Source organism: Schistocerca nitens, chromosome 2, assembly GCF_023898315.1.
Source record: "Schistocerca nitens isolate TAMUIC-IGC-003100 chromosome 2, iqSchNite1.1, whole genome shotgun sequence".
Lineage (NCBI taxonomy): Eukaryota > Metazoa > Arthropoda > Insecta > Orthoptera > Acrididae > Schistocerca > Schistocerca nitens.
This window is the reverse complement of record NC_064615.1, coordinates 275058581-275085339: the sequence shown is the minus strand read 5'-3', so window position 1 is coordinate 275085339 and position 26759 is coordinate 275058581. Positions and strand designations below refer to the sequence as shown.

Here is a 26759-nt window from a genome sequence, read left to right as displayed (position 1 = left end):
GTTTAACTAGTTCTAAGTTCTAGGGGACTAATGACCTCAGCAGTTGAGTCCCATAGTGCTCAGAGCCATTTGAACCATCTCTCGGTCTCCCTCTACGATTTTTACCCTCCACGCTGCCCGCCAATGCAAAATTTGTGATCCCTTGATGCCTCAGAACGTGTCCTACCAACCGGTCCCTGTGCCACAAACTCCTCCCCAATTCCATTCAATACCTCCTAATTAGTTACGTGATCTACCCATCTAATCTTCAGCATTCTTCTGTAGCACCACATTTCGAAAGCTTCTATTCTCTTCTTGTCCAAACTATTTATCGTCCATGTTTCACTTCCATACATGGCTACAGTCCACACAAATACTTTCAGAAATGACTTCCTGACACTTAAATCTATACTCGATGTTAACAAATTTCTCTTCTTCAGAAACACTTATCTTGCCATTGCCAGTCTACATTTTATATCCTCTCTACTTCGACCATCATCAGTTATTTTGCTCCCCAAAAAGCAAAACTCCTTTACTACTTAAAGTGCCTCATTTCCTAATCTAATTCCCTCAGCATCACCCGACTTAATTCGACTACATTCCATTATCCTCGTTTTGCTTTTGTTGATGTTCATCTTATATCCTCCTTTCAAGACACTGTCCATTCCGTTCAACTGCTCTTCCAAGTCCTTTGCTGTCTCTGATAGAATTACAATGTCATCGGCGAACCTCAAAGTTTTTATTTCTTCTCCATGGATTTTAATACCTACTCCGAATTTTTGTTTCCTTTACTGCTTGTTCAATATAAAGATTGAATAACATCGGGGAGAGGCTACAACCCTGTCTGACTCCCTTCCCAACCACTGCTTTCCTTTCATGCCCCTCGACTCTTATAACTGCCTTTTGGTTTTTGTACATATTGTAAATAGCCTTTCGCTCCTTGTATTTTACCCCTGCCACCTTCAGAATATTATATGCCTGGTGTGATTCAAATCACATCGCAGGCAGCTACAATTCTGGCAACTAATTCCACCTCCGTATCCACTGGGGTCTCATACACAAGTGACTTTAGATTTCCCCATAGGAAATAATCGAGGGGATTTAGGTCAGGTGACCTCGCAGGCCATGGAATACGGCGTCCCCTTCCAATCCAGCGACCAGGAAATACAGCATTGGAATGGGTGTGGACATCCACACCAAGCGAGGCGATGCACCGTCATGTTGTATCCACATCCTCTCAAGAACAGCCGAGGGTACGCTCTCCAACAACTCAGGCAGAACTCTTTGCACCAACCTCAAGTACAGGTGGCCATTCAGACGGCTAGATAGAAGATATGGCCCATTGAGATTGTCGCCCAGATATTCACAGCAAAACGTACTGGATGGTGTGACTACTACAGCGTGAAGGTTTTCCTCATCCCACAATTTGTTGTTCCTGCTTTTCGAAATACCATCACGATCAAATGAGGCCTTGTCAGTAAACAGAATGATTGTAGGAAATGTGGTCGACCAATCCATTGTTGGAGCACCCATTGGCACAGTGCGACCCTTCGTGCAAAGTCAGTCACAAGCATTGCATGGACTCGTTGTGGGTGATAGGGGTGTAATTGTTGTTCGTAGAGTACTCGGCTCATGCTGATATGTGCAGCGCCCATTTACGAGCAATACGACGAGTACTTGTAGTGCTGTGCGCTTCAACACGTTCCAGCAGTGGCCCTCATGTTGGCAGGTCTCTCGTTTCTTCTTTCCAACAAACCAGTCTCCTGCATTCGTCGATCGAGAGAAATAGTGTCGTGACGGATGATGCCTATTACGAAATCGTTCCCTGTACAGTCATTCAGCAGCGAGAGCCCCTTGCAACGTACTTCGCCATACACAAGGTGCATGTCAGTGAGTTCTGGGAAACTGTACATGTACTGCTGCATCGTATTGTACTCTACGTGTCTGAATAGCACTGAGTAACGAATGGGTCTGTCGTTGATTCATAGCACGTTCTGTCATGGTACAATGTAAATACGATACAACAGAGTCACCTTATAGACAAGTAAAGTAAAAAAAACCTGCTTCATGACTTCCTAAGTAATCAGGCTCGTCCTCTTGTTTCCGTGCAGGAAATAAAGAATGTACGTGTAAATAAATAGCACAGTACATGTAAACTTATACGCATGTTAGTTGTAAATAAACTGGAAAATAGTAATGCTAGACAAAGTGGTGGACAAGTTTACTTCCATATCTCATTAAGCTGGATTCTCCGACCTCAGGTTCTGTACCTCAAATTGTTCAGTGGAGCATGTTTTGTGTCTTGTTACATTTTTTGCACGCTCTTGAGGAAACACCCTGTACATTCGCGTGCCACTGCAGCAACACATTAGTAAGCACTTGAAGATGAGAAGCAACTGTCTCATTGAAATATTGCACAACTTTTACAACTTCATCCGACGCGACGCCCGTGACCCAATAAAGCAGGACGGCGATAGTTAGGAACTCAAATAGTAAGTGATTAACAATAATAATAAATTCTATCTCAGTGCCTGCTAGATAGGACACAGTTCCAACTGGAAAACAAGGTAGGAGAATACCAATCAGGCTTCAGATTGGGAAGATTCTGTGCTCCATAGATATCCAGTTTCAACACAGTCCTAAGATAGCAACCGACAACAAGCAGAGCGACCGTGTTCACTTTTGTAGTTTTCAGGAGGGCGTACTACTCTATAGACAGACCGTCACTGAGCCAAGAACTGGAAGAGAGGGACATGTTAGAGGGGGAAGTGCGCACTTGGGTGAGAGAGATTTGCACATGTGCATGAGCACCGCATGCGAGCAGAGTTCCTGGTCATCCCCGCACTTGACACTTCCCGTGGGCCTCTAGTGGCTTATTCGAATATTGTAATAACAATATTAAAAATAATACAATTTAGGACTAACAGTAATATTGATTGGTTTACCATTTTTGGTGGTGTGTTTAATGTCATCATAAACAGGAGGGATGATGGCAGAGGAGAAGATTGGAATGACAGTGGCAGTAGCCGTTGAGGAGGTTGTTTTAAGAGATGGCTCTGTAGACAGTGGGGAGAGAAAAGTGGGAGGAGGGCAGTCAACTAAAGGATAGGGAGACAAATATGTAGAAGAGACGGCTGTTGTGGCAGAAGCTCGACCATTAACTGTCTTACGAAGTTAGAAAGGAATGAATTTTCCAGAGATTTTGGGGTAGATCTAGCCAAAGTTGGGTTCCTGATGTATTGAGAAAGTAGTTGTGTTATGTAATGGTATAAGACAGGTTCTCGCTTTGTTCAAAACAGTCTACCTAAAGTGCTGCGGGAGGATGTTAGTTCAAGGTAAAAATGATGGAGTGTAATGTTTGAGCGGACGGTAGAGCAAACAGATGGTGTGATAGTCTCTACGCTTGTCTCCACGTAGCCATGATAACTGTTCAAAGGCAGGAGTGTAATATAGCCGAAAAAGTAAACTTCACAAATTTATCGCACACAAATATTCCCTCTGGCGTGACCCTTCGTATGAAAGCTCATCACTGCGGAGGCATCTCGACTGTTTGAATCCGCCGATCCGTAGTGTCCAGACATTCTATATAAAACACCGAAGGCACATTAAAATCGAGATGAAAGAAAGGCACAGATAGGTGAACACAGACTAACGGCCAAAGTTAAAATTATATTTGATGGAATAAAAATGTTGTCCCAGTCTATTGCAAGTCTGCCAGCATGGAGGCGGTAGATGTCAGATTGTGCAACAGCGCCGATACTGGGGTGCAGCTGTTTTGTAGGTACATGTCGGCAGTGCTGATACACATTTAAATGCCGCCCGCGCGAGAGTACCGCAGCACGCCGCTAGAGGAACGCCAACAGAATGGCGCAGCTCGTAGGTAAAGTGGAGAAGGGCTACGCCATGTTGTCGCGTAGTCTTTAGCGACATCCTCCGGTACTCTCCCGCGGCCGACATTTAAATGTGTACCAGCAATGCCGATATGCACCTACAAACAATTATGTAACTTTTTTCACAATATCGTAATTAAAACTTTGACTACCCCTCGTACCGTGAATAAAGTTCACTTCTTTACGCGAACACGGTTTCATTCCTCTGGAAATCAATCACTTCATTAGAACTCCATACTTGCACTTTGACGACGAATGAGAGAAGTGGTTGTCCATTAATTACGTGAGCCCAAAATGTGGGGATGGGTCCGGCCAAATCCCAGCAAAACTCCTGTAAGGGGAGGGGAATGAAAATCTCATGTCAGATTTTTAATTCAGACAATATGCATTGAAGCGCCCAACAAACTAGTACATATCTCTGTATTCAAATACAGAGATGTGTAAACAGGCAGAATACGGTGCTTCGGTCGGCAGCGCCTCTATTAAGATAAGTCTCAGGCGCAGTTGTTAGATCGGTTACTGCTGCTACAATGGCAGCTTATCGAGATTTCAGTGAGTTTGAACGTGGTGTTATAGTCGGCACACGAGCGATGGGACGCAGCATATCAGAGATAGCGATGAAGTGGGTATTTTCACGAGTGTACAGTGAATATCAGGAATTCGGTAAAACATCAAATCTCCGACGTCGCTGCGGCCGGAGAAAGATCCTGCAAGGACGGGACCAACGACGACTGAAGAGAATAGTTCAACGTGACAGAAGTACAACCTTTCCGCAAAAGGGTGCAGATTTCAATGCTGGGCCATCAACAAATTCAGCGTGCGAACCACTGAACGAAACGTTATCCATATGGGCTTTCGGAGCCGAAGGCCCACCCCTGTACCCCTGATGACTGCACGACACAAAACTCTACGCATCGCTTGGGCCCGTCAACTCCGACATTGAACTGTTGATGACTGGAAACATGTTGCCTGGTCGGAAGAGTCTCGGATCAAATTTTACCGAGCGGATGGACGTGTACGGGTATGGAGACAACCTCACGAATTCATGGACCCTGCATGTCAGCAGGGAACTGTTCAAGTTGGTGGAGGCTGTGTAATGGTATGGGGCGTGTGCAGTTGGAGTGATATGGGACCCCTGATACGTCTAGATACGACTCTGACAGGTGACACTTTCCTAAGTGTCCTGTCTGATCACCTACATCCATCCTTGTCCATTGTGCATTCCGACGAACTTGGGCAATTCCAGCAGCAGTGAGACACCCCACACGATCACAATTACTACAGAGCGGCTCCGAGTTGAAACACTTCCGCTGAGTACCAAACTCCCCATACATGACCATTATTGAGCATATCTGGGATGCCTTGCAACGTACTGTTCAGAAGAGATGTTCGCCCCTTCATACTCTTAGGGATTTATGGATTGCCTTGCAGAATCATGGTGTCCGTTCCCTCCAGCACTACTTCAGACTTCAGTCGAGCCCATGCCACGTCGTGTTACGGCACTTCTGCGTGCTCGCGGGGGTCGTACACAATATTAGGTAGGTGTACCAGTTTCTTTGGCCCTTCAGTGTATATTATCGTAACGGATAAGATTTTGTTTTACAAAATTCATCCCGAACGTAGACAGTATTGAAGTGCCGACAAATCTTCATGCCTTCTGTAAACTGAATGCTTTACATGCGTTCATGCCCGGGGTTCCCAGATTTGAAACAAGTGCCGCAGAAGTGTCAGATTTCATTCTGGTAGTTCCCTGCCGCGCATGTCCAAATCAGCGTGTGTCAGATAGTTAGCCAGTCGTGATATTGTGCAACCCACATGAAGTGACATTGTTGTGTCAAAATGAATTTGTATCAAAACTTTTACAGTGCCTGTGTTAAGCATCGTGCTGACAAGTAGAAATAAATGCGCTAGCAAAAAGTCAGTCGTATGTGGAAGAAAGCTAAGCTGAAGTTCACCGGCAAGAATTGTCATAGCGGTCACATCAGTCAAGAGTTGAAAAGGTACGTAATCATGGAGTACCAAGGAAGGTGCAAACAATTGTCTTTCATCTGCAGTATAAGTAAAAAGGTTCAGTGACGTTTAATGTATATTATATATCAGTGAAAGTTCAGTTTTGTAGGGATCCGTCAAAATGGTTAATATTATTTTCACGGAGCCTTTTTATCTCTCTGTCTGTTCCAATACTGCTCAGGACTGCCATTTCTAAAATAAGTGTTTTAATCACCTGTTGAAAACGCTACTCGATACACTGTCTAGGCACTACATTTTTCCGTGAAATTAGGGGTAAAAATGATAAATAAGTTTAAGATGTTCAACTCAATTAACTGCCTTGAAAGATACCAAAAGGCAGAAAGTATCAGGGGATATCCATTATTATAACGGATAGTATTTTGATTTATTACATTAATTTCAGGAAACGTAACAGATATTTTTAGTGGTATGAAGCAACAACATAAATATATCAAATAAATTGAATTATTTAAAAATTATAGGGTAAACCTTACGTGTTAGGGATGGGGGTTTCTATGACATCTCACCAAATCTCACCGAGGGAGGAAGAGGTGTCCAATTTTTTTTAAAAAAAAGTCTCACGTAAGTAACGGACGTTCCTGAGGTACGAGTAGTTCGACACCACAGCAACTTGTACCTCGGGAAATATGACTTTGTAATTACTGTACATGTCAACATTTAAAGCAGCCGGAAGTGGAATTGTCGCCCAGAGTAAAGATAGTCAGAGATGGACCTCATTGATAGGTGTAGTGCAGCTGGAATTAGGTGATGCAGATAGGGTAAGGCTGTTACTTTATGCGTTCCCCGATATCCCGGAAAGTGCTTTCTCTCGTTCGAGAGCAGCGGGAGGCGCCGCGCGTCTGTGTACGGGAGGCGCCGCGCGTCTGTGTGTGTGGGGGGGGGGAGGGGGGGGGCGCCAGCTAGTTGGCTGTGGCGGCTGATGTATGGGTGCTTGGCGGCTATGACGTGGCGCCACTGCGCCGGGGCGACGCGGACTGAGTGGCGTCGCATTAGGGCAGGACGCGCTGCGGCTGGAATCCTAATGGTCCACTCAGTCTCCAGGACTTGGCCACTGTGCCGCGCTGGACAGTTTGTTTCTCCCGCTATCTGGCCAGCAGAAATACACTGACGGGCCCACCACGAAACTGGCGTCGTGGGCACGTGGCCCATTAAGGAAAGTACATAAGCGGAGCAGAGATGAATGGGTAATCATTCAAGAGATAACATGGGCCGCGAATGACAACATACACTGACATAAGCGACTTTGACAAAGATCTGGTCGTTGCCGGCCGCGGTGACCGAGCGGTTCTAGGCGCTTCAGTCCGGAACCGCGTGACTGCTACGGTCGCAGGTTCAAATCCTGCCTCGGGCATGGATGTGTGTGATGTCCTTAGGCTAGTTAGGTTTAAGTAGTTGTAAGTTTATGGGACTGGTGACCTCAACTGTTAGGTCCCATAGTGTTCAGAGCCATTTGAACCAAAGAAAGATCTGATCGTTATGACGCGGCTCTTGGGAGCGAGCATCTCGGAAACGGCGAAACTGGTCGGCTGCCAGCGAGCTGTTATCGTCAGCATCTGTGGAGAGTGGTTGAACGACGGTGAAGCCATGACAATGCGACATTGTGTTGGACGTCCACGATTCATCGTGCAGCGTGGAGGTCGGAAACATGCTCGCTGCTTGTAGCAGGATAGGAGGCAATCTGCGGCCGATCTGACGAGAGGGTGCGATGTCGGTGCAGGCACAGGCGCTTCGGATCACACGGTTCGATGCACATTGTCGAACATGCAGCTCCGCGGCAAGCGTCTCCTATGCGTTCCCATGCTATTACATCGTCAATTGCGATTGCACTGGGCGCAGGATAGTGATGTAAAACGCAAGGAATTTGTTAAGTTGGGGCAAATCCCCAAAATTGATAAATGCCAGGGCATTTATGGATTTTAAAAATTAGTTGTTAAACGGCATTATAAAGTATTTTAACTGATATGTTGTGTTGGAAAGGGTGTTAGGTAACTCAGCTGATTGAGATGTAGAGTAGAGATGTAGTACCAGCAGAAACATTTACGCGTGACCGAGCGACTCATTTATATGGTTCAAAGACGCCTTGTGACTGCGAGAGACAATCTCTCACTCGTGACATAAAAACTCTGTGGATGTAATGTGGAACATTAAGTGTACAATGGACATATTTACTTCTGATTTAGAATTGCGGAGAGCAGGTTCGCAGTGAAACTGTTATTAGCGGCATTGTTATAAGCTGACAATTTGAATACTGTATGTAATTGGATTAGTTATGCTAACATTTCATCTTTTACAAGAGGATGATGTATCCTGAAATGTAGCTATGAATATCATTTGTGGAGAAATATTATTTCATGAATGGAAAAGGGATATTAGATTCTTTGGTTCCAGAATGTTATTTTCACTCTGCAGCGGAGTGTGCGCTGATATGAAACTTCCTGGCAGATTAAAACTGTGTGCCGGACCGAGACTCGAACTCGGGACCTTTACCTTTCGCGGGCAAGTGCTCTATCTGAGCTACCCAAGCACGACTCACACCCCGTCCTCATAGCTTAACTTCTGCCAGTATCTCGTCTCCTACCTTCCAAACTTTACAGAAGCTCTCCTGCGAAAGGCAAAGGTCCCGAGTTGGAGTCTCGGTCCGGCACACAGTTTTAATCAGCCAGAAAGTTTCAGATTCTTTGGTTATTTTAACTTCTACCTTGTCTGTGGCTCGGAACATTATTTGGTGTGTTGTAACTCGTATGCTGGGAAATCAGTATAGCCTGCGCGCCACGGTCGTTTATGCTCTATTTTAAGAGATTTAATTCTGGACTTCATCGACATTGATACACAACCTGGACACTGATTCCCATGCTGCAGAGTAAGTACGTCGTAGCACCCAAGACGGCTTCCCCACGGCGTACGATTATTTTAAGAATTTTCGGAGTCTGAATTTTGCAGAGCCACAGATTTTATTCCAGGTGCTGACTTCGACAACGAGCGTCAAACAGAGTATGATATGAGCTGTAGCTTCTAATCTTTTTTTTTTTTTTACTTGAGAATTCAAAATAGTATGAAAATTTCTATATGGAAGTGTGGGAGGTAATTGTGTAAAACATTGGGGAAACGACTTTCCTCGCCCAGAAGTGACCATTCAGGTAACTAAATATTATTCGGTCATAATAATTTAACTTCAAATTAACGGGGAGGGATGTTAAGAGGGGAAATAAATTGGACTGTAAACGTAACTATACATTTTTAATGAGGTCAGTTCTTGGGGTAGCACATAATAAAAAAGGAAACCAAAACTCAAGGTTAAAAGTAATTCTTCAGCTAAGCATAGTACATGTTAAGTAGGTAGCCTGTAGGTAGTATTTTTGCTTATACTATACTGCTGCAAAAATATTACAGTAAAAAAATTCATAATGATTTTAATTAAGGATGCGTCATGTGCCGATTCCAACTCCATGTGACCAAGAATCGCCAGTTCTCTAGCCATCGATTAGTCGGAATCGAACGATGCCAGCGTCTTCGGCATCGATACTTTATTATTAAATCTTTTATGTTAGTGTTCTCATTTTATCTTTCACATTGCAGTCATACGAAAGTAGATAAAAATAGGAGCAGAACAGAAAACTATAGTCTGTCTGAAATGTCACTACATCTGACAACATAGCATTTTTTCACTGAAAACTGTGCAACATTTAAGAATATATTTACCATCAAGAAACACATGCCAGTTGTTTAATACAGTCAGTAATAATTTTAACATTAATAATTATTCTTCAGTAATATTCAGAGATTTGACTCGGATTAGTGAGTGTTTTACATTACAAAGCGATGACCTAAGAACAATGTTTTTTTATACCGGCTTCTCATTAAACAGCTGTTCAGCGCGGTGTGTGTGTGTGTGTGTGTGTGTGTGTGTGTGTGTGTGTGTGTGTGTGAGCGCGCGGGAGTATCGTCCCATCACTTATTTTAATTGGTAAATTATACATTCTAGCAGTAAAAACTTTAAAACGTACTTTTTTACAAATGTCTAGATGTCTTCGTGCTTGATGTCTTCCCCATCGGACATGGCATCTTCCAGCAGGATAACTGTCTGTGTCATCAGGTTAGAATAGTGCTACAGTGGTTTACTTTGATGTCTTATCTTCTAAGTTCAGCTGATGTGAACCCGATGGAACACATCTGGGACCTTAAATTGTGGATCACCTCCGCTCTCACAAACCACCAGTACTCTGTTTCCGTTCTCACAAACCAGCAGTGCTCAATTAAAGGGAAGTGCCTGACGTGCGTGCGTAGACACTGTATCTGTTCGACACTAGGGGCTTCCGTGAACTAGCAATGGCGTTATGAAAACGCCGAGACAGGCAGATGTTTCAATGTAATTTATGGCTTTCGGCGACTGTGCCGCTACCAATAAGTGAAACGCTATCGAAGCTTCCAATGGGAAATTTGTCACTCTGGACTGCAGGTTTATTTTGTCGTTGCACCTGTTGTCACCCCAAATTTATTTAATTTTGAAACACAGAAACGTTAAGACCAAATTACGTCAGTCGCAACTGTTTCAGACTAGATAACACTACAGAATGGCTGCGTTTGCAGTCATACAATGCATTGAATAATAGAATTTTTTAATTCTTTTAGGTCTTGCTGCGAATGGTCAGACCAGAACAGTTTTATATAGGTAGATAGAGGAAATGTTGATACGAATTTCCTTTTTCACCTCTCTGTGAAATGCACGATGCTGGCCCATAGTAAAGGGTGGTTAGCATAGAGATCACATCACTGTTAGCTCTGTTGAAACAGGTATGGGTAAGCCAAGCCAGAGTAACCATTCCTGTACCCACCACTTGTGAATGTTTAGTAAAACCCTTGAAACACTAAACCCGCATGATATAACGCTGATTTGAAACCACCTTCTCCATCTTTTCCGCGGATTCTTATTGCTGTCCAATAGCTGCTGCTCATTGGCGTCTGCAGGGGAAGCGTGACGTGGAGGCAAAATGCTGCACTGTTCTCTATACGCGGGAATCTGTAGTACAGAATTCTTATTCATAGCTGAATTCTCATGCTTCTCTATATACGATAGGCTGTGATCGTAGCAAACCGCAGATGCAGCCTGTTCTGGCATTACACGTTCCCGCACTGTTGGAAATGTATTGCGTTCACAGTCGCTGCGTAACTTTGGTTTATTTGGTTGTGAAGCTTGCCATGTTACTGTAGTGTTATTTTGAAAAGTTTCACACATGAATCTAGGCGATTGTTGGGCCTGAGTTAACACTTTACTCGAACAACCCCACAAATATAAAGAACAGCGACGCCTTCCAAATCCATGCTTTTTTAATGGATAGGAGGCGTTCTCTCTCCAGGAAATTTATTACATTCAAACTTATAATATACTCAACACTTCTGCAGCAAATCTACATTAAAGATATTAGTGTGTAATTTTGTGGGTCCATCCTTTGCCGTTACTATATACGAGAGTCACCTGCGCTTTTTTACGGCCGCTTTCGACTGTGCGCTGTATGAGAGATTCGCTACAGATGCAAGCTAAGTAAGGGACCAATGAAACAGGCAGCGTCGAAGTTGCAAACCACGGCCCAGGACCCATTGACGTTTGGAACTCATACACAGCTTGTCGAGTCTAGACTGCGCTGGACGTCTCGACTCATCATGGCCTGTACGATCCGGCAGGAAATTTAAATTAGTCTTGTCAGCTGTGTAGACAAGCTAATCTGTTTGCAGAGGAGCTCCTCAGATAGTAGCTTGTGCCGCGCCACCTCACATCTCAACTGTGTTTGCTGTAAGAGCGTAGAGAGGGAGAGTCTCTTCGAACTCCTACATTACACAGACTGTACGAGGTCATTGATTTACTCAGACGCTGTAGCCTGTTGGAAATGAAATTATCGAGTTTTGTTTGTTGAGTGTATATCTGCGCCTATTTCGCTTCCTGAATCACTTGGACTGTTTACGACTGACGAAGGGTAAAACACTCTGCCCGATTTTTAAAGGATCTTAGTACTCCTACAAGTGCGCGAGGTCTTATTGCCAGATTTTCGGCAACATGACGTGTTGTCTGAGATGACAGTGCCTAAGCCGAAGCTGCGTGTTGACTGTTTAGGACACGACCTAACTGATACGGAGTGAAACTGCTGGGTCCTAATTAGAAATTCCTCTGTCTCATCAAGGAAGCACCGCACTGTCGGGGTGGACACAATTTTCGCGCAACTTGGAATCAACTTGTACCTGGAGATCTGCACATTTATTGTTTCACATTTTCTTTTCTACATGAGTTAGAGCTGGCAATCCAACCGGCGCCTGTTCTATTCTGCCGCTGTCTTCTTAATCAAATGGTATCAGTACATTTGGATCGTCAATTTTTCATTTCCTTACAAGAGGCCAGCTTCAGCCTGTCCAGGTATGTGTATTCACTAAACAAGTGTCATTATTCACCAGAATAATCTTCAGTAATCGCATGTACGGTGAACAGCCGTTGCGTAGTGTTAGAATTTGTGTTTGGCGTGCAAATTTTCGGGCCAGTTGTAGTTTGCCCATCCTGTACAAAAGGTGTAAGTTCTCAATAGAATGCAAATCTCCTTTATTACGTTTGGTTGAAATTATATTCTAAGAAATATGTAATTTTCATCCGGAGTAGTTAAACCAACTTTAAGCTACATTGATTCCAATTTTGAGACAGCTTACATATATGACACTTACTGGCAGATTAAATCTGTGTGTCACTCGGTACTCGGACGCAAGACTTTCCCTTTCTGTAACGAAGCTGTTACTGACTGAGCTATCCAAGCACGGCTCTGAACCCAACCTCACATTTTCAGTTCAGCCAGTATTTCTTTTCTACTTTACACTGCGGAGTAAATGTTCCGTTCTGTAAACAACAGGCCAAGCGGTTCTAGGCGTTTCAGGCTGGAACCGCGCGACCTCATATGTTAAGTCCCATAGTGCTCAGAGCCATTTGAACCATTTTGTAAACAACTCTAGGCTGGGGATAAAAGCCGCGATGTGTTGTCTCCCAGTACTCCTATGATTCTCCGAAATTTGGAAAATAGCAACGTACCTCTCTATCATCAGCTATATTCCAGAAACTCCAGAAGCCACCTTGTGCTGCGTTATTGTATCTTCTTCTCTTCCCCCCCCCCTCCCACCCCCACCCCCCTCTTTTCCTGTTCCACTCGACACTGGTACGTGAGAAGAAGGACTGTTGGTATGTCCCCTATGTGCTTCCATGTCTCTGCTTTTGCCGTTGTGGTCGTTAGGGGATATGAAGCAATATCTTCGTCTTATCCTCTTGGAACTTTAGCAATAAAACTCTCCATAATACACAAAGATTCTCTCACATTGACTGTTGATAGAGTCTGATAATTCCGTATTTCGCCTCACTTCGTTGGACTTTCTCCATCTCCTCTATACACCCTACCTGGCATGAGTCCCACACTGACGAGCGTTAAGCAAGAATTGGTCGAATGGGTGTTTTCTAAGTCATTTCTTTTATGGATGAATTTCTTTTCCCTAGGATTCTTCTAGTAAATCTCAGCCTAGTACCAGCTTTTGTGCAGTCAGTCCACTTTAGGTTGCTCCGGTCGGTTACACCTATGTATTTCAGCGAAGAGTTGTGGAATTGAAGCTCGGGAGGGGGGATCATGACACGCACCTGCGTGGCTTAATCAGTAAGAGCATTTCCGTGAAAGGCGAAGTTTCCAGTTCGAGACTCTGTTTGTGTACAATTTTAATCTTCCTGGAACTTCAAAAAAAATCGCGTACACTTCGCCGGAAAGTAAGCAGATATACATGTTTGAAGTATAACTTGAGGCCGCCCGGCAAGAAATAAAGAAACAAGGATTTTTACAGTTCAGTCTCGCCGACGCCACCATCGTGAGGGACGAGGCACGTGCTCTGCGAAACTAAGACCGTAGGCCGTGACCTGGAGCGGTCGATACAAAATCAGAGGCATCGAAATTGTGTTCGGTGTGCCTTTTTGTATTTGAACTATCTGCCGCCATACATCCAAGAAACAGAAAAGTTATCTTTGCCGACATTGCAAGTACAATAATCAGACCGAGCGAGGTGGCGCAGTGGTTAGCACACTGGACTCGCATTCGGGAGGACGGCGGTGCAAACCCGCGTCCGCCCTTCCTGGTTTAGGTTTTCCGTGGTTTCCCTAAATGGTTTGAGGCGAATGCTGGGATAATTCCTTTGAAAGGGCGCAGCCGACTTCCTTCCCCATCCTTCCCTAATCTGATGGGAACGATAACCTCGCTGTTTGATCCCCTCCCCCAAATCAACCAACCAACCAATAATAATCTGGATAAACCAGCCTTTCACGGAAATGCTCTTAAGACAAACACATTGCTTCCTCTTTTTTCTTGGAATCTAGTAAATGATTTTGTGCAAATGAGTTGCCACTGAACGTAGATGAAATACAATACATGCAATTTTGAGCCGCACATGGCCTGACCATAGTATTAGAAATAATACATGGCGGTGAATCAGTAAGTGGAGCCAAGTATTCTAAAAATCTGAGGTGTTTATGCTGGTAAGGACGTAATCCGGAAGTCGTATGTTACACATCTCCTTAAATATCTAATCTGTGAAATTGTTGCGTCGCGTTTAATAACATATTTTCGGAAATTTTCAATTTTCAATCACAAATATCTTATGGCATCATAATCTGCAGTAACTAGTCTTAAAAAAAAAAAACCGAAGCGACGTAGATGATGCTGAGACAAGTAGTTTACAACAAGACACACGGGACCTCAAATGTCGGGAAATAACGCAGAAGTGGATGACGGATGTTGAACGTATGACGTTCTCAGATGACGTATAAGCTACCGAATTGCATCGCTAACAATAAATGACGTACGAGTTCTTTACGAAATACGTTCTATAAACAAAAACAAAAAAAAATCCAAAGAAACACAATATTAGGACAGTTTTTGCTTGTTCACACAGAGGCCAATAATTTTGTAACGTTTACATTTACATCATATCACATTTACAAAATATGTTGGAAAACAGACCAACGTAGCAGAGCCATATGCAGCACTGCCCTCTACCGGCGAAGCCCAGTGGCTTGCGCGTGGGGTGAGGTACACCATCTGGTGACGCCAAGTGATCAATATTTGTCATTCCACTTTAGGGGAATTTACTGGTTCCCTTTAGATCACCGAAGTTAACCGCTGTCGGGCTGGCCTAGCTCTCGGATGGGTCACCACCCGGTCTGCCCAGCGTTATTGGCAAGCGGTGTGCACACAGCCCTTGTGAAGCAAACTGAGGAGCTACTTGACTGAGAAGTAGCGGCTCCGGACTCGTTAACTCACATACGGCCGGGAGAGCGTTGTGTTGACCTCGTGCCCGTCCATTTCCGCATACAGTGACGCCGGTGGTCTAAGGATGACGCGGCGGACGGTCGGTACCGTTGGGCCTTCGTGGCCCAAGTTTAGTTTTTAGTTTTTTGGGGAATTTCCCGACATTTGCGGTCCCATGTCTCTTACATCAAATTACTTGCCTCAGCGCCATCTACATCGCTCTTTTGTTTTTTAACGTGTCTTGTAGACAGCCCTTTAAATAGCTGCTCATAGTTACAGCAGCCTTACAGTATGCTTGCTCTCTTATCAACCTTGTTGTCAATAATCAGAGTTCGGAAACAACGGTGACGTTCATAAATATGATATTAGACGGGGAACTGACTTCAACTTTCACTCAGCACAGAAGGGAATGAGGTATTCAGCCATGAAAGTCCCTACTGCTGAAAAGAATTTAAGAGGTTACATAATTAACTTCTAACACAAACTGATCTGATTTCTACTTGACATTTCCTTCTGCTCTACACTAGATTTTCTGAACGTGTAGTAATATTGTGTGTGTGTGTGTGTGTGTGTGTGTGTGTGTGTGAGAGAGAGAGAGAGAGAGAGAGAGAGAGAGAGAGAGAGAGAGAGATAATTTTACGAAATTTAGTTTTATGTACAGGGTGTTTCAAAAATGACCGGTATATTTGAAACGGCAATAAAAACTAAACGAGCAGCGATAGAAATACACCGTTTGTTGCAATATTCTTGGGACAACAGTACATTTTCAGGCAGACAAACTGTCGAAATTACAGTAGTTACAATTTTCAACAAGAGATGGCGCTGCGGTCTGGGAAACTCTATAGTACGCTATTTTCCACATATCCACCATGCGTAGCAATAATATGGCGTAGTCTCTGAATGAAATTACCCGAAACCTTTGACAACGTGTCTCGCGGAATGGCTTCACATGCAGATGAGATGTACTGCTTCAGCTGTTCAATTGTTTCTGGATTCTGGCGGTACACCTGGTCTTTCAAGTGTCCCCACAGAAAGAAGTCACAGGGGTTCATGTCTGGCGAATAGGGAGGCCAATCCACGCCGCCTCCTGTATGTTTCGGATAGCCCAAAGCAATCACACGATCATCGAAATATTCATTCAGGAAATTAAAGACGTCGGCCGTGCGATGTGGCCGGGCACCATCTTGCATAAACCACGAGGTGTTCGCAGTGTCGTCTAAGGCAGTTTGTACCGCCACAAATTCACGAAGAATGTCCAGATAGCGTGATGCAGTAATCGTTTCGGATCTGAAAAATGGGCCAATGATTCCTTTGGAAGAAATGGCGGCCCAGACCAGTACTTTTTGAGGATGCAGGGACGATGGGACTGCAACATGGGGCTTTTCGGTTCCCCATATGCGCCAGTTCTGTTTATTGACGAAGCCGTCCAGGTAAAAATAAGCTTCGTCAGTAAACCAAATGCTGCCCACATGCATATCGCCGTCATCAATCCTGTGCACTATATCGTTAGCGAATGTCTCTCGTGCAGCAATGGTAGCGGCGCTGAGGGGTTGCCGCGTTTGAATTTTGTATGGATAGAGGTGTAAACTCTGGCGCATGAGACGATACGTGGACGTTGGCGTCATTTGGACCGCAGCTGCAACACGGCGAACGGAAACCCGAGGCCGCTGTTGGATCACCTGCTGCACTAGCTGCGCGTTGCCCTCTGTGGTTGCCGTACGCGGTCGCCCTACCTTTCCAGCACGTTCATCCGTCACGTTCCCAGTCCGTTGAAATTTTTCAAACAGATCCTTTATTGTATCGCTTTTCGGTCCTTTGGTTACATTAAACCTCCGTTGAAAACTTCGTCTTGTTGCAACAACACTGTGTTCTAGGCGGTGGAATTCCAACACCAGAAAAATCCTCTGTTCTAAGGAATAAACCATGTTGTCTACAGCACACTTGCACGTTGTGAACAGCACACGCTTACAGCAGAAACACGACGTACAGAATGGCGCACCCACAGACTGCGTTGTCTTCTATATCTTTCACATCACTTGCAGCGCCATCTGTTGTTGAAAATTGTAACTACTGTAATTTCGAAAGCTTGTCCGCCTGAAAATGTACTGTTGTCCCAAGCATATTGCAACAAACGGTGTATTTCTATCGCTGCTCGTTTAGTTTTTATTGCCGTTTCAAATATACCGGTCATTTTTGAAACACCCTGTATATACAGTACATAGCCGTTACTGCGTGGTTCAATTCAGATTTTATTTTTAGTTCTTTATTAATTCCATGTCGGTTTTAGGCTTTAGTGTTATTGCAGTACGTTTGTTATATTTCTCCTAAGTGCCTTTCAGTAACTGTACTTCTTATACATGCAAGTTGTATATATTCCCTGGCATTTAGGCTAGTTGACAGGAAAGACCGTTAAAAGTGGCTCTCCATGCGTCGTCTACTCGTGCAAGTTTGAGCATTATCTGTCTTGGGAGCGTCAATATGCCTGTGGGCTTTGGCAGTGATGTTCGCGGTGTGACTGTAGTATTCAGTGCTGCTGGAACGGCCGCGTCATTTGAGGCGCTATGTCACGGACTGCGCGGCCCCTCCCGCCGGAAGTTCGAGTCCTCCCTCGGGCAAGGGTTTATGTGCTGTTCTTAGCATAAGTTAGTTTAAGTAGTGTATAAGTCTAGGGACCGATGGCCTTTGCAGTTTGGTCCGTTAGTAATTCACACATAGTTGAACAGTTGTTGCTGGAACGGTTTACCTGAAATCTGACTTCGTTGCCGCTTACCGAGTCGGTCCTGCATGGTACAACACGTGCAGCGCCAATCTGCACGTATTTGAATGTCTCAAACTGTGCCCCTGCTGATCGATAGTGTTATTATTTGCTGTATTCTGTGCCATTTAAAGACCTTTACTCTCTACACAGGAAGTATATAATGTTTAGCGTTTTTAAGCTCTTGGCGGCTGATTCTTATTTTATGATACAGTTTCCAGTCATTTTTTTGCCATTGTGCTCCTTTTTTTACTTCACTGTATTCCAATGTAGCTCTTGCTGTTAACCAAAGCTGTAAGTATTACCTGTATATCTGTTACAGTTTCGAAACATAGTTTTTGAGCTACATTTTCTGTATTCATGATGTTAGTAGTTCAGATACTTTTACCGAATCCTTAATATGTTATATGATGTCATTTCTAAACTTCGCCAAAGCTGTGAAAGACAGCCAGCAGAAGATATTTTTTGGGATCATTTAAATGACCAGACAGTGCCATATTTTTCACTGGCAGAGTACAATATTATAATCGTGAAACTGATTCATTCCATATTTTCTGTTATGATCTGCTGAACTTCCAAAGAACTAACTAACCAAGGAACCATCCTGACATTCATACAAACTGATATCGAGAAACGAGGGTGGGATATCTGAATGAGGATTTGAACCAAGCTCTCCTCTGCTTGGAGACCAGTGCGCCCAACAAGGGCGCAGGAGCTCCGTGTAGCAGCAGTCTTCCTCGTGGTACCGCGCTGTCGCATCACGTGTCGAGCGCCATTAAGTGGCGGCAAGCGGTAAGTGGCCCACGTAGGCCCCATATGGGGCGGAGCCGCCGCTGGCTCTGCAGATGGCCGAGAATTCCAAGCGTTCCTCAGAGCGCCTTCTCGCCTAAAGCGACGACGTCGCTTTGCGCGCACCTTAGGGATGGGGAAAACGACCGGTTAAAACCGATGCCGGTATTTTGGTTCTGAATAACCGGTATTTTTCGGTATTTGTTTGGTCTCGGTTAAAGTAAGTGTTTTTTCTTCTTAGTATTAACCTAGTAAAAAACAGAAATATCAATTAGCCATAAGTGCAACGCTAAAATTTTTCCTTTTTAAATTAACGTTTTTTTTTAAAAAAAAAGGGGCAATTTTTATACGTAAAGTTTGCAGTGTATTGACATATTGCGTTTTTATAGGAAGTGGGAAAAGCGATGTGTGCTATTTTGATAACAATGCCGGCAGAAACGAGCGACAGACACACAGGCACAAAAAGTCTTACAGCATTGCTGAGACAATAGTGTCTTATGTACGTGTGTACGTCAGTGCGCAAGATTTGCTCCACCTGGTCTATGCGGTAGTTTCTCGGTGTCGTCGCCGGACGGCTGTTGTATTGCAGAATGGCACCAACCCTAGTCTAGATATATTTTTACGAAGTGACGTAACAGTGAAGTACAGTGCTTCATTTGCTTGAAAGATTAAAAATTTGTCCGAAATAAAAGTGAGGAACGAAGCGATACTAACAGTAATAAATTAAAAACTTAACAAAAATCCATTCATAGTATACGATAAAGATAGAAAGTTGCTGATCTGCTGCCTCTGTCTACTCAATATGCCATTATCTGCTCGAAACTCTTGAAAACTGACAAATTAACACGGAAAACAGAGTTTTTTAACTCCAGTTTTCACCTTTTGCATTGACTATACGTAATGCCCAAATAGCGGTATGATCCACGATCACAACTCGACTTTTCAACAGAGTTTCAAAAAATTAGAATCAATCGGAGAATACGGTAATTTTTTTTGTACCATTCGTTGTGTACGACTTTGTACACAACGGTAAGGACAGGTGGGGTACTGAGTGGTGTGGCAAGTGTCGTTCCAGGAAATCTGGACAGGAGCAGAAATAATTCTTCATGCTTTCCAGGCGATCTGTTGACATCTTGGATATTCGGGAATCCAGCCGGATATTCGCGTCGTTCTCGCACGATATTTCAACAGCGTGCCTCGCTGTCTTCTTCAGGTGCTACCTGAGACTGGTCCTTGGGTCGATCGAGTCCAGTATTTATGCCTGGAAGGGGCTGGGCGTTCAGTCTTCGGTCCGCGCTTAGTCGAGTGTTCTCTCTGTGGTCCGCGCCCGCCAGACTCGGCTTCAATGGACCCCTCCAGTCGCGGATGTTCCGACTGCCGTCCGCGCCCGGACCGAAGACGGAACGCCCAGCTCCTACCAGGCATAAATACTGGACTCGATCTACCCAACGACCAGTCTCAGGTAGCACCTGAAGAAGACAGCGCGGCACGCTCTTGAAATATCCTGCGAGAACGACGCGAATATCCGGCTGGATTCCCGAATATCCAAGATGTCAGGAGCAGAAATGATTATCGAACAAGCTGACACAGTGAAACAGATTTACCTAATTTGTATTTGTTCAAATGTACAAAGGCTCGTTACCAAATAATGCAACAAGGAACAGAGTCTGGCTCTCTGTGCTAAAGCATGAACGACTGTGTCAGAGCCGCGACTAGGCGGCGTCTGCGTAACTTCACATAGGGAAGAGGCTCCAAATGCAAGTGGGCTGTGTGGCTGCCGCCAGCCGTCCTATATCGCGGCGGCAAAGGCCGCGCTTGTGGTACGGAGCTGCCGGAGGCATGGCTTAGCAGGCGTGCTCCATTGGGTCCGCTGGATCCCGGACGGCTGCTATCGATGTCTGCCGGAAACTCGCAGTCGTTGCCAGCTATGACGCCTGTGGAGAGGTGTAGATATGTGATACCATAGTTTTCCCCCACTTATCATTCTACGAGAAAAGCAGTCAATAGTGGACAGACTAAGTTTTCTTCCATTTGCCTGTTTAATATGTAGATTCTGTGTATCTTGAAACAGAGACAGTCAAAATTTTTCAATATTTGCTCGATTTATTACAGGAAGTAATAGTAGCAAAAACGGAAAACCGGATATGTCAGAAACTTGTTACTTTGAGCGATTTGAAAAAAAAAAGCCGATATAACCGAAAATCAGTTGTTTCAGCGGTAACCGCCATCCTGAGGACACCTGTGTGGTGGCGCTTGGAGACAGCCGGCTCGAATCTTGCTGGTGGAAGAAAACGTCGCTACCATTATTTGACTGGCATGAGGAGGAAATCTGGTGCCGTAAAGTTCCTCGTCACCAGACTTTGCGGCAATGTCCTGCATTACATTTCAGACCTGCCCACAGTGTCACATGTAATGAGGGCATCTGATGCTTTTGATTGTGCTGTATATGTCGGATAGGGACTGTAGCTCTGCGACCCCCTTGGCGCTATTCGAGAGGAGTTTTTCCACCTTCTTGATCATCTTACAGCACAGACATGAAACAACACGGTACACACACTCGTTACTGTCATCTACACTCAATAAATACACCCCAGATACAACACAAACCGCGATGAAGCAAGTCACAGTGCGCGGTCAAGGAAACCCTTTCGATTAGGCGGCTTGAACAACCCCTCACAGCCGACTGATGTGGCCGAGCGGTTCTAGGCCCTTCGGTCTGGAACCGCGCTGCTGCTGCGGTTCAGGTTCGAATCCTGCCTCGGGCATGGATGTGTGTGATGTCCTTAGGTTAGATAGGTTAAAGTAGTCTAGGGGACTGATGACCTCAGATGTTAAGTCCCATAATGCTTAGAGCCGTTTTTTGAACCCCTCAGGTGTCCCATCCAGCAGTGCCCAACGACTCTCTCTCTCTCTCTCTCTCTCTCTCTCTCTCTCTCTCTCTCTCTCCTCCCACAGTATAGAATCGAAGTGTGGCCTTGTGCTTCTGCAAATCATATGCATTTGTTTGTAAAATGTCGTGTGACCAGGGCCTCCCGTCGGGTAGACAGTTCGCCGGGTGCAAGTCTTTCGACTTGACGCCACTTCGGCGACTTGCGCGTCGATGGGGATGAAATGATGATCATTAGGACAACACAACACCCAGTCCCTCAGCGGAGAAAATCCCCGACCCAGCCGGGAATCGAACCCAGGTCCTTAGGATTGACATTCTGTTGCGCTGACCACTCAGCTGCCGGAGGTGGACCATTTGTTAGTGAGTTACGCGTATTGAACAAGACTCCAAGTACCCAATCCGGTATTTCATTGTAGAAATTAATTACGTATGAATTCCGCCTGCAGATGCAAAAGATAGTACTTTAATTACGGCACTGGAATGCATTTCGGACGCTGTAGAACCATCTTCAGGTGCTTCTGCTCTTAACAGCGTCAGCATGTTGCGAGGGAACTTCGAATTGTAAGGTACACGTTGTTATGGCAGGCAAAGTCATTTTATTGACCGGCCCACTACACTTGAAAGAGACTCAGATACATAACACTGTATTTCGGCATAGTCATCGTGTCTTTGTAAATAACCGTAGGAAACTTCTGCCCATATGTAAGCGTATGCTTCCGCGGCCGTTGTCACTGTCAGTAAAATTCTTCTTCCTATTGACCGAATTGTCAGTACATAAAATTGTCCGACGTTACGACCACTATTGCAAGAAGCTCTCTTCAGGGCCTTGTGCTGAGTTGACACTTTCCTTTTGCAATAGTGGCTGAAACGTCGGACAGTTTTGTATATTGGCCACGGAGGCAGTTGCGAACCGCCGTATGAACGTCCTCATCGCTGCAAAATCTCCTTCCCTCCCAGATGTCCTTTCAGTTTGCTGAAAAAATGGAAATCGTGTCGTGCAAGATCTGGGTTGCCCGATCAGCGTCACCGAATTTTGTTGGCACCATGCCACTACGGCTGGATCAACGTTGCATTTGATCCGTATATCGCTTAACTTCACAGTGAATGTGTGCAATTTACACATACTTTTTCCTCACAAGACTCATAGTGTCTCGCTCACTTCAGCATTGGAGAACGTATCCAATTGGCGCGCCACTTCGCTCTCAGACTGCTGTGCACCTATGATACTTACAGAAGCAGAACTGTGTCTGCACTAAACCCGGAACATTTGCCCTCTTCTGACAGTAAGGCACTCAAGTTGCTCAATGATCTTAGCATGAGACATGTGTAACGTAGTTTGTTGTATCTCATGTTCATGAAAACGACGTTCTATACATTATATTCGAGGAATATTACTATAAAGGAGGTTATACTATTATGGGTAGAGCCATTTCTTATCAGTCTACCATCGTAAAATAGTTCAAGAAACACAGTAAAGAGAGTGTAACGTATTTCTAAATCGCATTCGTTACAGTTTCCTATAGGATATAAACATTTCGTGTCAACAAATTAAAGATTGCAGATAGTTTACAAAGCTGCCACGATAAAACTGCTCGCCACATTTAGAACTATAAACTCACAGAGGATACTAATGTGTTACATATTAACTATTTAGACACGAATTAACTTCAGAATGTGCATATATGTTAGTAAAGTGGCTCTGTAAAGTAGTAAAAACTCACAGCTGTAGATTTCACTTTACTTATACATTGAATTTAGGGCTTTTCTTCTAAATAGAGCTGTTTCTTGTTGCTGTAGTATGGGGGATAGTGAGGATGTATTTTGTTTTCTGTATCCTACATGTCTGTGACCATGAGTTCTTGAAGTGGTTCAGTTAAAATATGTCAATACATTCTTGAAAGCGTTTCGAAAATTTTCTTTCATTCTCCCTTGTATGATACGCAGAACAATTTTCATATCTAAATTTGGATACGGTATTGTTTCAATTTTCGTCTGTATGTGTTTTGTGTGTTAACTGTTGTCTTAATTTCCTATTGGTATACGGTGATATGAGAATATTGAATTTGTGGATGCGGTGGAATGCTACCATTTCTGTAATATGCTTATTGCCCATAATTAGCTACTTTCCTGGCGTCATCCAATCTTTATCATTAATCTGTTGATAAGTATGTCAGATAAAGAGTAACACTGTTAATTACATATTAATATGCCTCCAGTCTCTGAAATTGGCAGGGAGATACCATAAGTTTCTACATGAAGTGTGGCGGTCTTACTATGGTGTATTATACCGTTTTCTGTGTTTCTGGAGCTGTGTTAGGTAATTACTGTGTTATCGTCCAGAGATAGCAGCGCCACACCAGTGTCGCCAGCGCGAATCGATACCACAGATACTATGGAGGGCTTCCTGCAGTCCGCAACAACCAATGGGAGGCACTCCAGAAGACCACGCCTTCCTGTCAGCACAGCAGCACCGTCACGATGAGGTCAATATAATGTCGAACATGCAAGAGCTCAGCCCAGGTCGTGACGTCATCTGGAGGAGTCAACATCGTAGTGTTGAACCAACAAGTTGTTAAATTTTCTGATAAACTTTTACTTTAGTAAATGTTAAACATTGTACCTCAAGAGAACAGTTTGTTAATTAATTCATCAAGTGATGCTTTGCTAGTTAATAACAGTTGTAAATTGTTCAGTAATCCTGTGGCAAAGTTCATATATAATTGTAATAAAGAGAACTAATATTTCATGAGTTAATAGTTCCTGTGTGACTCCTCCCCAAGCAATCAAAGAACCCACAGTTAAGGCCACACTATTGTACTTTCATCTAGTCACAACTACTAAAGTGGTAAAAACTGATTCCATCCACAACAATAATCTTTTATCGTGCAATGGTGTGCAAAACTTGAGAATAAAAGTAATTTTCGTATGATGTGTCGTTGTCAAGTAACATAGCTCAGTGAAACGGGACCATACATAGAAAGAACTGCTACAGTGTAGTACGGAAGGTAATTGAAAGAAATACGCAATGAGACAATCAAAAATAACACTCTTATTCAAAGACAATAATTACACCGAAGTCACCATTATGGTGGCGACTTGGACATTACAAAAGGCGGGAGGCGTTTCCTACAGCCCCATTGGCGCTACAGTCACTCCGTGTGACGTCCAACCTTCTGTGCACGACTGGGAGACCTCTGGACACTTGCTTCCGCCCTTCCATTCATTTCTACCGTGTTGTTAAAATGTTACGTTACTTCATCTAGCTCGTCTTTAACCCCGTCCGGCTAGCCGCGCGGTCTAACGCGCTACTTCCCGAGCGGGAAGGCGAGCTGGTCCCCGGCACGAATCCGCCCGGCGGATTAGTGTCGAGGTCCGGTGTGCCGGCCAGCCTGTGGATGGTTTTTAAGGCGGTTTTCCATCTACCTCGGCGAATGCCGGCTGGTTCCCCTTATTCCTCCTGAGTTACACTATGTCGGCGATTGAGGTGGGATGGGGGTGAACAGCTGTGGCCTGTTGTTTGGTTGTGAACCACTGAGGGCTACGCCTGGACGAAGCCTCTCCGTCGTTTCTAGGTCCTCGGTGTAATACACACACCTCGTCCTTAAGTTTTGGAGAGCAGTTTAATATTCGAAGTATTCACTCTATATGACGTGGTTTTTGGTAACACAGGATCCAAATAATCATGTAAGAAGCCGCATGTCGACACTCAAAGAGGCAGTGCACCTGAAGATGGATTCACGGGGTCTAAAGTATCGAAAGGCATAATTTGAAAAAAGTTATTCGTTGACTCTGTACGAAAATTCTGTTTTGATTTACCACAGTCACTGTCATTTCTGTGATACCAAAGAAGGTTTGGTTTCTTAACTCAGCTCGAGTAGGTGGTTTGCAGAAGAAGGAAGGAAGATCAGGATTAACGTCCCGTCGACATCGAGGCCATTAAAGATGGAGCACAAGCTCGGATAGTATCAAGGATGGGGAAGGAAATTGGCCGTGCCCCTTCAAAGGAACCATCCCGGCATTTGCCTTGGGGCGATATAGGGAAATCACGGAATACCTAAATCTGGATAGCCGCATGCAGGTTTGAGCCGTCTTCCTCCCGAATGCAAGTCCTGTGTGCTAACCACTGCGTCACCTCGTCGGTCAGGTGGTTTCTGTATTTGAATGCATTACAGTCATTGTGAAGTTAAACTCTGTTCCCGTATTTGCATAAAATAGGGGAACGGAAGGAAAAAGGAGTCATTAGTGACTAACCAGCACTTTTCAGCGAAACTCTACGAAACATACGAAGGTAATAATCGAGCAATACAAGACGAATACAGGGTGCAGTGCTCGAATCCGGACAAATTTCAATTTGAATTTCCTGCGATATCCTAGTTCCGTCGGAGGTCGCGATGGCGTTCTTGAAAACCATAGGCATCTAGTAATATCTGTATCTACATCATATCCGCAAGCCACCTAATGGTGTGTAGCGGAAGGTATTTTCGGTGCCACTATCTGATCCCTCCAACCCTGTTCCACTCGCGAAGAGTGCGTGGGAAGATTGATTGTCGGTAAGCCTCTATATTGGCTCTAGTTTCTCGAATTTTCTCCTCGTGGTCAATACGCGAGATGTACATCGGGGGAAGTAATATGTTGTCCGAGTCCTCCTGAAAAGTGCTGTCCCGAAATTTCAATAGTAAACTTCTCCGTGATGCACAACACCTCTCTTTTAATGTCTGTCAGTGGAGTTTGTTTAGCATCCCCGTAACGCTCTCTCGCCAGCTAAACGATGTGACGAAACGCGCCGCTCTTCGTTGGATCTTCTCTATCTCCTGTATCAATCGTACTTGATAGGGATCCCAGATAGACAAATAGTACTCAAGAATCTGGCAAAGAAACGCCTTAGAAGCCACTTCTTTCGTGGATGAGCTACATTTCCTTAAGATTCTTCCGATGAATCGGAGTCTGGTATCTGCTTTTCCCACTATCTAATTAATGTGGTCATTCCACTTAAGGTGGCTCTGGATAGGTACTCCTAGATATTTTACGGCAGACGCTGTCTCCAGATGTTTGAGACAATAGTGTAGCTATACAGTAGTAAATAGCCGGAACCTCAAAATGGCCGAGATGTTACAGAC

At 44.4% G+C, this 26759-nt stretch overlaps 1 long non-coding RNA gene across 1 annotated transcript in view; it reads left to right on the top strand.

Moving 5' to 3' along the window:
- Nucleotides 1-24310, top strand: part of LOC126236019 (uncharacterized) — an 86909-nt gene extending 62599 nt beyond the window's left edge. Inside the window, exon 3 of the long non-coding RNA XR_007544863.1 lies at nucleotides 23983-24310. This is a non-coding gene — a long non-coding RNA (uncharacterized LOC126236019). The remainder of the gene's footprint in view (nucleotides 1-23982) is intronic.
- The last annotated feature ends 2449 nt before the right edge of the window (nucleotides 24311-26759 follow it).